Raw genomic sequence first — 12,029 nt, forward strand, 5'->3', positions numbered from 1 at the left:
CATGGAGCCTGCTTCTCCCTCTGCCTGTGTCTCTGCCTGTGTCTCTGCCTCTCTCTCTGTCTCTCATGAATAAATAAATAAAATCTTTAAAAAAAGAAAAAAAAAAAACCAGTAGTGAAGAAGCCTACATTTGAATTCAGATGGATTGACTCCAAATCTACACTCATAACCACAGAACTATACTGTCTCACACTATGCAAGAAATGTTGGGTGCTGGATATTCCAAGAATGAGGTGAATGACCAAAGAGTACATGGGGGGGATCCAGAGGCACACCCCGGGCCAAAGGCAGGCGCTAAACCCGCTGAGCCCCCCAGGGATCCTCCCGGGCCAGGGATTGAGTCCCACATACAGTCTGGCATCCTGCTCCCTGCAAGGAGCCTATTTCTCCCTCTGCCTGTGTCTCTGCCTCTCTGTGTCTCTCATGAATAAATAAATAAAATCTTAAAAAAATAAAAATTAAAAAAATTAATAAAAATTCCTAAACTATGGTCTCAGCTGTGGTAAGCAAAATGCAGAGAAAGAGGAAAATATGTCAAAATGCTAAATGGTAGTGGGGCATCTGGGTGGGTCGGTCAGTTAAACATCTGACTCTTGAATTCTTGGTTTCTGCTCAGGTCAGGATAGCAGGTGCTTGGGATCACTCAGTAGGAGAGTCTGTTTCTCTCTCCCTTCCCTCCTACCCACCCTCTGCTGTGCAAGTGCATGCACACTGTGTCTCTCTCTGTAAAATAAATGAATAAATCTTTTTTTAAAACATGCTAACTGGGCAGCCCTGGTAGCCCAACAGTTTAGCGCCGCCTTCAGCCCAGGGCATGATCCTCAAGACCCAGGATCCAGTCCCATGTCGGGCTCTCTGCATGGAGCCTGCTTCTCCCTCTGCCTGTGTCTCTGCCTCTCTGTGTGTCTCTCATGAATAAATAAATAAAATATTTAAAAGAAAAAAAAAAAAGACCTGGGTTCATAATGATATCCCATGAATTTGGATGAATCTCAAAAATTTTATATTGAACAGGAGAATTCAGGCACAAAGAAGTACATATGGTGTGAGTCAAGAACAGGCAAAATTAATTTGTAAGGACAGAAATCAGAACAGTGGTTGCCTCTAAGATAGTAGGGACTAATTGGAAGGGTGGAAGGGTATGTGAGGGAAGACTGGAAGGTTATAAAAATGTTCTATATCCTGACTGGAGTGCTGGCTACACATGTGCTTACATTTGTCAAAATTCATCTAATTATATATTTCTTTCTGTCCATTTCACAGTATGTAAACTGTACCATTAAAAAATCTCATTAAGGGATCCCTGGGTGGCACAGCGGTTTGGCGCTTGCCTTTGGCCCAGGGCGCGATCCTGGAGATCCAGGATCGAATCCCAAGTCGGGCTCCCAGTGCATGGAGCCTGCTTCTCCCTCTGCCTATGTCTCTGCCTCTCTCTCTCTCTGTGTGTGACTATCATAAATAAATAAAAATTAAAAAAAAATAGAAAAAATCTCATTAAATTCAAACAAAGAAAGAAGACAGAAAGAAATCTCATTAAAAAAAAATGAAGGAGGTAAAAATAATAAATAGATAGGAAAATAAAATAATAAAATAAATAAAATAAAATAATTTAAAAATTTAAATTAAATTAAAAATAAAATAAAATAAAATAAAATAAAATAAAATAAAATAAAATAAAATAAAATAATAAAATAGGGCAGCCTGGGTGGCTCAGCGGTTTAGCGCCACCTTCAGCCCAGGGCATGATTCTGGAGACCCAGGATCCAGTATGGCATAGGGCTCCCTGCATGGTGCCTGCTTCTCCCTCTGCCTGTGTCTCCGCCTTTCTGTCACTCTCTGTGTCTCTAATAAATGAAATATTTAACTAAATAAATAAGCAAATAAACAAATAAATAAAGGGTAGGGACCCCTGGGTGGCTTAGTCGGTTACCAGTCCCTCTCTCTCTCTTTTTTTTTTTTTAAAGACTGATTGAAAAAAAAAAAAAAAGACTGATTGATTGATTCATGAGAGACAGAGAGGGAGGCAGAGACTTAGGCAGAAGGAGAAGCAGGCTCCATGCAGGGAGCCTGATGTGGGACTTGATCTGGGTCTCCAAGATCATGCCCTGGGCTGAAGGCAGGCGCTAAACGGCTGAGCCACCCAGGAATCCCAGCCAGTCTGACTCTGGACTCCAACCCAGGTCATGATCTCAGCATCCTGTGATCAAGCTCCTCCTTGGGTTCTATGCTCAGTGCAGAGTCCACTTATCCCTCTCCCTCTGCTCCTCCCCATACTCACTCTCTAAAATAAATAAAATCTAAAAAACAAATTTAAAAGATCTTATTTATTTATTTATTCATGAGAGACCCAGAGAGAAAGAAACACAGGCAGAGAGAGAAGCAGACTCCCTACAAGGAGCCCCATGTGGGACTAGATCCCAGGACCTCAGGATCATGACCTGAGTCTGAAGGCAGACACTCAACCACTGAGGCACCCAGGCGCCCCAAATAAAATCTTTTTTAAAAAATTAAAAATAAGGGGACGCCTGGATAGCTCAGCAATTTAGTGCCGCCTTCAGCCCAGGGCATGATCCTGGGGACCCAGAATAGAGTCCCACGTTGGGCTCCCTGTAGGGAGCTGCTTCTCCCTTGGCCTGTGTCTCTGCCTCTCTCTCTCTGTGACTCTCATGAATAAATAAATAAAATCTTTAAAACAAAACAAAAAAAACACCTGGGTAGCTCAGCGGTTGAGAGTCTGTCTTCAGCTCAGGGTGTGATCCCTGACTCGCAGATGGGGATCGCAGATGAGGATCATACTGGGCTTCCTTCTCCCTCTGTCTGTGTCTCTGCCTCTCTCTCTGTCTCTCATGAATAAATAAATAAAATTAAAAAAAAAAATAAAGGTCAGAGGCTGGGAGGATGGGCAAAATGGTTGAAGGGGAGTAAGAGGTAAAGGCTTGTAGTTATGGAATGAGTAAGTCACAGAGATGAAAGGTACCACATTGGGAATATAGTCAACAGTATTGCAATAGCCCTGTTATGACGAAAGAAGATCACGCCCCGGGCCAAATGCAGGCTTTAAACCGCTGAGCCACCCAAGGATCCCCAGGAATACTATTCTTTAAAGACTATCAATATTCTACAAAGGGAAATTAGAGTTCTCAATTGTGAACGGAAAGGAACATCAATGGGCATGACCTAAGACCTCCTTCTACACAGTTAAACAACAATTTCTCAAGATATGATTTAAGAGAAAGCTTTCAGGGACGCCTGGGTGGCTCAGTGGTTGAGCGTCTGCCTTCCACTCAGGGTGTGATCCTGGAGTTCCAGGACTGAGTCCCAACATTGGGCTCTCTGCATGGAGCCTGCTTCTCCCTCTGCCTATGTCTCTGCCTCTCTCTGTGTGTCTCATGAATAAATAAATAAAGTCCTTTTTATTTTTTTTAAGATTTTATTTATTTATTCATGAGACAGAGAGAGAGAGAGAGAGAGAGAGAGAGAGAGAGAGGCAGAGACATAGGCAGAGGGAGAAGCAGGCTCCATGCAGGGAGCCCGAAGTGGGACTCAACCCTGTGTCTCCAGGACTACACCCTGGGTCAAAGGCGGCGCTAAACCGCTGAGCCACCTGGGCCGCCCAATAAAGTCTTTAAAAAAAAAAAAAGAGAGAGAAAGCTTTTTATTTTTTTTTTAAGAGAAAGCTTTTTAGATTGCTTGTTAGTACTTGCTACAACAATGGCATAATCACAAAAAAAAAAAAAACACAATGGCATAATCAGGGGGAAAAAGGCTCACTTTTGAATACTTGAGAGTAAAAGAATTGTTTTTATTATTTTACTATGTCAATTACAAAGTTTAAATATCACAAAGTTTAAATATCACCATAAGCCACATCATATATTTGTGTGTATATATGCCCCCACGTGTGTATATATGTATGTGTGCATATATACACATAGTCATTGAAATTGGAACTAAGCTGAACCACTGCTTCTTTTTAAAAGGGCTTCTACAGTCTAAAAATAAGAAACTGACTTCTGTTCAACTGGAATTAATCTTACAACTAAGAGAGTATGCCTCAGACTCCCATATTTTACCAGAAAAGAAAAACAGCTTGAAAAATATTATAGGCAAAGTTTAATAGCCTCTCCCATCAATCTCAAACTATTTTTCTTTATTAGTGTGTAGAAATCATGAAGAGCAAATTTTTCTGATATTTCTATATCTGAACATTATTTCCTCTGCAAGCATTCAACAATTCTTGTTTCTATTCTTCTCTTTTCTAATTCAATTCTGTTTGGTTTCTAAGTTAAGAAGTGTGTTTCATTTGCATAAATGGTAACTATTCTGAGATACCATTCATAACTATACATTTGAATTCTCCAGAGTACCATTCATAACTTCAAATGGAACAGGAAAAAATTCATTCAACATCACTTTAGTGGTGACTAAAACATGAATGATTATAATGTTATATTGTGGAGGATTGGTCAAAGGAGAGTGAAGTCCCCAAATGTTACTACTAACTTTTAATCACTTTATGAATGCCCCAAGGGACCAAGAACCATTGCCTTGACCAATCTACCCATCATAAAACATACTGAGCTTAGAAAAACATGCCCATTAGCTAAACATAATTTTTTTAGAGTTATAAAGTATCTATGTAGGAACATCAAAAGATGTAACTTAGCCATAAAACTCAAAAATTATCAAAGAATCCTGACAAGTCATGGCAAGTTTTCTACAAAAACCAATGCTGACTTTTCTTTAGGTGTTCTTTTCATCTATGAGCTCTTCCAAGAAAATCTTTTATGCAAGGTAGTAGTAGTCTAGTAGTTCTTCACACCATTAATCAGTGGTAGAAACTAAATTTACATAGATCTGCACAAATAATTCAGCTATCTATCTGTACTTCTCTAATATATTTAAACCAAATAAAATAAAATTTGAACAGAAAAAGAAAATAATGGGGCTATTTTAAGGCTGGTCACCTCCTGGTTTCCCTCGTTTTTCTTTCTTTTTTTTTTTTCTCGTTTTTCTTTCTTATCTGAAAGTCATAAACAAGAGATTGTATAACTAGAAAGAAGGAATAAAAGGAGACTGTATACCTAAGAATGTCTATATTACTTCCCTCTATGATCCCACCACCTCTACCCTTGATATAGTAGTTCTATATACAGGGGACAATTGTGCCCCTTGGGAGACATTTCACAATACCTAGAGACATTTTTGGCTGTCAGAACTAGTGAGAAGAGGGTACTAATGGGTAGTGAGTAAAGACCAGGGACGCTGCTAAACATCCCACAATACACAAGACAGCCCTCCACAATGACAGATTATCCCACCCAAAATGTCAATAGTTGTCAAGGTTGAGAAACCCTACCCCAAGGCCTAACAAAGACCTACCTCTCAGAAGACAATAAATATTTGCTGATCTGAACTGAAAAGACCATGAATTAGAAGAAAAGCAAAACCTACAAGAATGAAGAAGACAGAGGCCATGATTTAAGCAGTATCAGCATCTATAAGCCTTTATTGAATGTTGAGCACCAGTCACAGCAAAAATGAACAACCCAGTCCTGCTCTTAAGAAGCTCATGGTCAAGCAGGGAGAAGAGTTTTGTAATTCGTCTAACATCAGATTTGACAATATGATAAATGTTTTAACAAAGGAGAAAACAGGGGCACCTGGGTGGCTCAGTCAGTTAAAAAATCTGCCTTTGGCTCAGATAATAATCCCAGATCCCACGGTCCTGGGACCCAAACTGAGTCAGGCTCCTGCTCAGCAGGGAGTCTGCTTCTCCTCCCTGTCTGTCCCTCCTTCTCCACCCATCCTCTGTCTTTGGCTTTCTCTGTCTCAAATAAATAAAATGTTGGAAATAGGGACGGCTGGGTGGCTCAGCGGTTAAGCACCTGCCTTTGGCTCCATGGCGTAATCCTGGAGTCCCCTTGGACTCCCTGCATGAAGCCTGCTTCTCCCTCTGCCTATGTCTCTGCCTCTCTCTCTGTCTCTCATGAATAAATAAATCTAAAAAAAAAAAAAAAATCTTTGAAATAAAAAATAAAAAGAGGTATAGGAAAAAATAAAAACAAAATTTAAAAGAGGGGTAGAGCGTCATTCAAAGATCTGTAACAGGGAACAATGAGGATATTAAAAGGAAATTTTGGTATTTAAGGAAAAATGTACATTGGTATATATTAATTAGAATATGATAATTACACGAAAGAGGACACAAAAAGTGTCTTCTATGTATTACTGTTTTTAGGACTCATGCCTTTGAAATTAGTTTGGTTTACAATATTTTCCCTTGTAATTGTCCTTGTCATCACATAAGTTTTATCCACACTTATTTATCCATGTAGGTTTTATCCATTTATCCACAATCCCTTCAATTTCAAAATCTAAAAGGCTATAAAAACAAGTTTTTAAATATTTATTTGGTAGCAAAACCTGACAAGAAATGATATGATAGTAATTATTTATACCAGTTGGTGTGAACATTCTGACATTTTACTACACATGGGAATGTGTTTGATTACAAGGTGCTGACCCTGACCTCTCTGGGATGTTATATAACATAAAGTACATGTACTATATTCCTTTTCTAAAATCCCAAAAATTAAAAAAAAAAAATTAAAATAAAAAAATAAAATCCCAAAAATTCTATATGCAAAAATATCTAGTCCCAAGAACTGTTTTGTTTTTTGGGTTTTTTTTGGCCCCAAGGTATTTTGATACGGTATGCTAACTAAGATTAAGTCTTAAACAGGCTTATACTAAGTCTTATTAGTCTTATAACTAATAAAGCGAATTAAAATAGATCTTCACATACAATAAATTCAATGCCTTAACAACTATTCACATACACAATCCTTTAAAATGAAGCATCAAAAAGATTTTTACCAAATGTCAAAACTCAAATATACCATTACGTTTTTTCAAGTGATGGTGATATTTGCATCATCCAGTATCTAAATCAATTCTTCTTAGGTTGAAATTCACTAACTTAAATCATAGTTAAGACAGACCAAAAGACTGCAATTGGTTACTGAGGAAAAGAATCAAGGGACGCCTGGGTAGCTCAGAGGTTGAGCGTCGGCCTTCGGCTCAGGGCGTGATCCCAGAGTCGCGGGATCGAGTTCCACTTCGGGCTTCCTGCATGGAGCCTGCTTCTCTCTCTGCCTGTGTCTCTGAGTCTCTCTCTCTCTTTCTCTGTGTCTCTCACAAATAAATAAATAAATAAATAAATAAATAAATAATAAATAAATAAATAAACTTAAAAAAAAAAAAGAATAATCATCCACTGGTAAACAACAAACTCAGTAAAATGTTCTGATTTTTAAGAAATTTCTCTCAGAGGGTTTCATACCTAAAATTATTGCATTCTAGAATACAATTCCTCAACTTTGAACAAATTACAATTGACTTTTCCTGTGAAAGCAGGGCCTCAGACACGGACAGCAACAGGGATTGCTCCTAAGATATTTGAACTGCAAGAAGAGTTTCAAAGTTCTTTCCTTCCTTCCTCCTTCAGTTGCTGCTTTTCTGGTTTTAGAATTTCAAACAAAGAAATACATATTGGCTCCACTACTAAGAAACGCCCTCTTTCTCAGCAACTTCCTCTTCCAATTTTCTTCCCCTATCATTGACACATGAGAACAATACACTATGCCCGTCCTACCATTTTGATTAACCAAAAGCTGAGGCTTGAAAAAAATTAAGGGCTACAATTTATAGTATCCAGCTACTAGTCTTTGACTCCAGGTCCAAAATCTTCACTCATCTAGAAGTCAGATAACAAGGAACACAAAGAAAGGAAGGAATATTATTCTTCATCAGAGGCAGGGTACTGAAACTTTCGTTCCAAGAATCGGAAGAAATTTGAACAAATGGAAAATTTCTCTCATCACAAGAAAATTTAGCCTTCTTAGGGAGGAGGAAAAGCTACTGGGCTGGCACCACTCTGAACCAAGAGTCAAGTCTAAACACCAACAGTTGGTGAACTTCTACAGGTCACTTGGGTCAGCATCCAAAATGAGTTCTTTGAGGTTTTGACCTTTTACACTTCACAGTAACTTCTACCATTTAGAAATGGTCCTTTCTAACTTACAAACTGAAGAAAGGGGATGCACTTATAATTAGCAATCTGGAGATCAAGGTCCAGCCTGTCTCCATGCCATAAGTCAATTCAAGTGTCTGGGACCAGACCCCTCCCCCCGGTTGGGACAAAGCAAACTTCTTTTAAGTGGACAATGACTTCCCCCTTGTCTGGTGATTCTCAAAGGAAACCACCTTATGGTTGGTAAGCTCTGTACCTCACCATGTGACCCTGGACAAGTTACTTAACTCCCTGAAACTCAGTTTCCTTATGTGTAAGTTCTCAACAGCCGCTGTAAAAATTCAGTAAGAACATAAGCTCAAATAAGCACTGGCACATAGTAGGAGCAGCATAAACGCTCCCCCTCCTATTCCTAACCCACCGAGAATTCTTTTGGGCCTAAATTTCAATCATTGCCCCAAGAAGCCCCAAGGATGCTATCCTCTCTTCTGATGCACTAGTGTATAAAACTTTGCCATCTCAGAGGGTCTAGGATCCTGGAGGATCAAGACAATCGGGAGTCCACCTCATCACAGTCTGGGGTCCATCCAGAGCTTTCACGGAAGAGCCCCTCTGGCCAACTCTCCTCCTGACCCTGCAGAACCATCCAGTACACATATATACGCGCACACACGTACACACAGTCCTCTCCACCACTCCTCCTGACCTAGCAGGCCAGAGGTCTCAAAGAGCACTTCAATTCCTTCATGGCCCAGAGATGGAAACTGGGGAAGAACTTGCCCGAGATCTCCGAGAACATCAGAGATCCAACTCATGTACAACTGCCTGCAAAGCCTTCGTTCTACAAATAGGGAAACTGAGGCCCAGAGAGGGAAGTGACTTGCCCAAGGTCACACAGCGAGTTAGTGGCAGCGCCAGGTCAGGTTGGGGGCACTTTCCAAGCCTAGCAGATTTGCGGGGCCCCTCCAAGTCTCCGAGGGGATCTCCAGGACACCTCACCCCTGCGGAGGGGAGTGTACAGTAAGAGGCCACCCCGCGCTGACCGCTCGCCCGGCCACTGCCCGTCAGCGGCGGGAGGCGCGCCACCGACTCCCCGGGGACCCCCGCGAGGTTCCGGGCAGGGGGTAGGCGGTGGCGGCGCGGCCGGGCCCGGCGCCTCACGGCGGGGCCCGCCCGCGGGGACTTGTTGCTCACCTGGTCGCGCGCGGCCGCCCTCAGAGATAGAGGGGCCGACCAGCCGCCCTTCTCCGCACGGGGTCTGTTCCCGCGGGCCGCCTCCCGGGACGCCACACAGCCAGACCCCCCTCAGCGCGCTACGCCCCCAGCCGCGCTCACCCGGCCCGCGTCCGCCATTACGCGATTCCCCGCCCTGGGACGCAGCCACACCCCGCCAAAGGCCCTGATTGGCTCCCTGCCCCACCCTCCTGGGGCTTTCGGGCATTCCATTGGCCTGAGTCGAGTGCCAGTTAAATAGCTACGCAAAAGACGTACTCCCGGGCAGCGCCTGGGGAGCTCCACCCGAGCTACTTCCGCAATCGGAGTAAACAGCGGGGGGGCAAACCAAGTGAAGTGGGGGTGGAGATGAAGCGGGATCAACTCCTAAATTCAGGATAGGAAAATCCCACCGAAGAAAGTGGGAAAACTCGTACGAAGTGTATTGAAAGATGGGTTCTTCTCGGAAGAGTTCAAAGAACCAGGATTTTTCGTGTAAAAAAGGGGGCCAAACCTCTGAACTTTCTGTGGACACCCCTCAAGTTGCAGGTAGTTTTGTCCCTTCTCCCCGGGTCTCGGGCCCGACTGAAAGGAGGGTGGGGAGCGTGAGTCAGAGGCTCCTGCCCGCCGCTAAACGGTTCTTCCGGGGCGAGGTCCGGGGTTTGGGACTGGGAGCTGGTTCTGAAAGGCCAGCGTGAGGTGAGCAGGACCCTGGTTCGGGCGCCACCTCATTCTGCGACCTCAAACAACTTCCTGGACTTACCTGGGTCTCAGTTTGTCCTTCCGCAAAATAGGAGCACGCATGTCTGCCTCCTGTCCTGGCATATTTGTTGAGGCCACGTGCCTGAGTTGGGTGCATGTGCGGTTTTTGGTTTGGTTTTGTTTGGTTTTGTTTTAATTCTAAAAGGCTGCGGCTGGATATCAATGTGACAAATTCACAAGTTAGCGATAATCTCTCATTTAGTTCTCTGCAGCTACTCTGTAAGGCGGAAACTTCCCTCCTTTTGCAGGAGAGAAAATTGAAAACTCCACGACTTAACCTAAGTCACCCAGGGAATTTGAAACAACCCTAGGAGGCAAGCCTGTATCTTTTGTCTTCCATTTCTGTATTTCTCCCCCACCCCCACCCCCCAGGCTTGGTGTCCCCTGAGAAAGACTTTCCAACACCAACCCTTTAGCGTTGCAGGGGCCAGGCCAGTCCCCATTTCTTTGGTCACCATAGGCCGCAGCTGTTTCCAGGGTCCTAAGAATCAGGACGTGAGTAGGGGATGACAGGTGGGTCAGCAACCCAGACAGAATCCCAAACAAGGACACAGAGAGGCAGTGACACATTGAGAGCCCTCAGCAGGGCAGCCTCCATGCCAAGACTTAAATCCAGGTCTCTCTGCTCTCAGAACAGGGCTCTTTTCATTGCAGGATTGTTTTTCCCAGAAGGGCTGCCTTGGCTGTAATTCCTATTCCTTTTCCCTCTCTGGAAAGGAAGGAAGCCAAGATGGGAGTGGGAGGGGAGCAGCCTAAGACTTTAGAAGGGCAGAGACCACCAAGTGTGTGGTGCTGAAAGAGCCTCAGTGCTGGCTGAGTCAGTGACCTCCAGGCTCAAATTGGGACATGTGGTCTGACAACCAATGACTATTTAAATCGTGACTGTGGCCATTGAGTGCTGAGAGGCAGCAGGTGCTGTGCAGAAGTCAGTGGCTTTGGGTCAGCCTGACCTGAAATTGAATCCAAGCTCCACCATTTTCTAGCTCTCTGACCTCACCTATGTATTCTCTAAAATGGGGACGACAGGGCACCTGGGTGGCCCAGTCGGCTCAGGTCATGATCTCCAGGTCCTGGGATTGAGCCCCAAGACAGGCTCCCTGCTCAGTCATGATGAGTCTGCTTCTCCCTCTCCCTCTGCCCCTCCTCCCACTCATGAGTTATCTCTTTCTCTCTCTCTCTCTCTCTCTCTCTCTCAAATAAATAAAATCCTTAAAAAATAAAATAAATAGGGGGCAGTCTGGGTGGTTCAGGGGTTTAGTGCCGCCTTCAGCCCAGGGCATGATCCTGGAGACCTGGGATGGAGTCCTAGGTCCGGCTCCCTACATGGAGCCTGCTTCTCCCTCTGCCTGTGTCTCTGCCTCTCTCTCTCTCTCTCTCTCTCTCTGTCCCTCATGAATAAATAAAATCTTTTAAATTTTTAATTAATTAATCAAAATAAATAGGGAAAACAGACATCACTGCTAATACATATATATATGTATATACATCCACATCACTGCTGAAAAAATTAAAATTTTAAAATTTTAAATAAAATGGGGACAACAGGGCAGTTGTGAGGATTCAATGAGTTAATTGTAGAATTAATAAGTCATGTGTGTAGATACCTAGTAGCTATCCATTCGTATATTCATCTATTCAATAAAAAATTGTTAGGGGTGCCTGAGTGGCTCACTTGGTTAAGTATCTGCCTTGGGTTCATGTTCGGGTCATGATCCAAGGGTCCCGGAATAGAACCCCCTCACAGAGCTTCCTCCTCTGCAGGGCGCCTGCTTCTCCCTCTGCCTACCACTTCCCCTGTTTGTGCTCGCAGTCTCTCTCTCTTTCTATCAAATAAAATCTGTCAAATAAATAAATAAAATATTTTTAAAATAATAAAAATACAAAATTATTAAGCACCAGGGCACCTTGCTGGCTCAGTCAATAGAGCATATGACTCTTGATTTCAGAGTAAGTTCAAGCCCCATGTTGGGTGTAGGGTTTACCTAAAAAAAATTATTAGGGGATCCCTGGGTAACTCAGA

General features: G+C 43.0%; 1 protein-coding gene across 2 annotated transcripts in view; it reads right to left on the minus strand.

The window, feature by feature from the left end:
* The window catches only part of WASF2 (WASP family member 2), a 74,301-nt gene extending 64,905 nt beyond the window's left edge, over positions 1-9,396 (minus strand). Inside the window, exon 1 of one of the 2 annotated variants that reach the window (XM_055331918.1) lies at positions 9,230-9,396. The gene's annotated coding sequence lies outside the window, so the exon portion shown is untranslated. The remainder of the gene's footprint in view (positions 1-9,229) is intronic. The other variant, XM_055331919.1, reaches the window with a different exon arrangement.
* Between the last annotated feature and the right edge of the window lie 2,633 nt (positions 9,397-12,029).

This window comes from Nyctereutes procyonoides, unplaced genomic scaffold (assembly GCF_905146905.1).
Source record: "Nyctereutes procyonoides isolate TBG_1078 unplaced genomic scaffold, NYPRO_anot_genome, whole genome shotgun sequence".
Classification (NCBI taxonomy): Eukaryota; Metazoa; Chordata; class Mammalia; order Carnivora; family Canidae; genus Nyctereutes; species Nyctereutes procyonoides.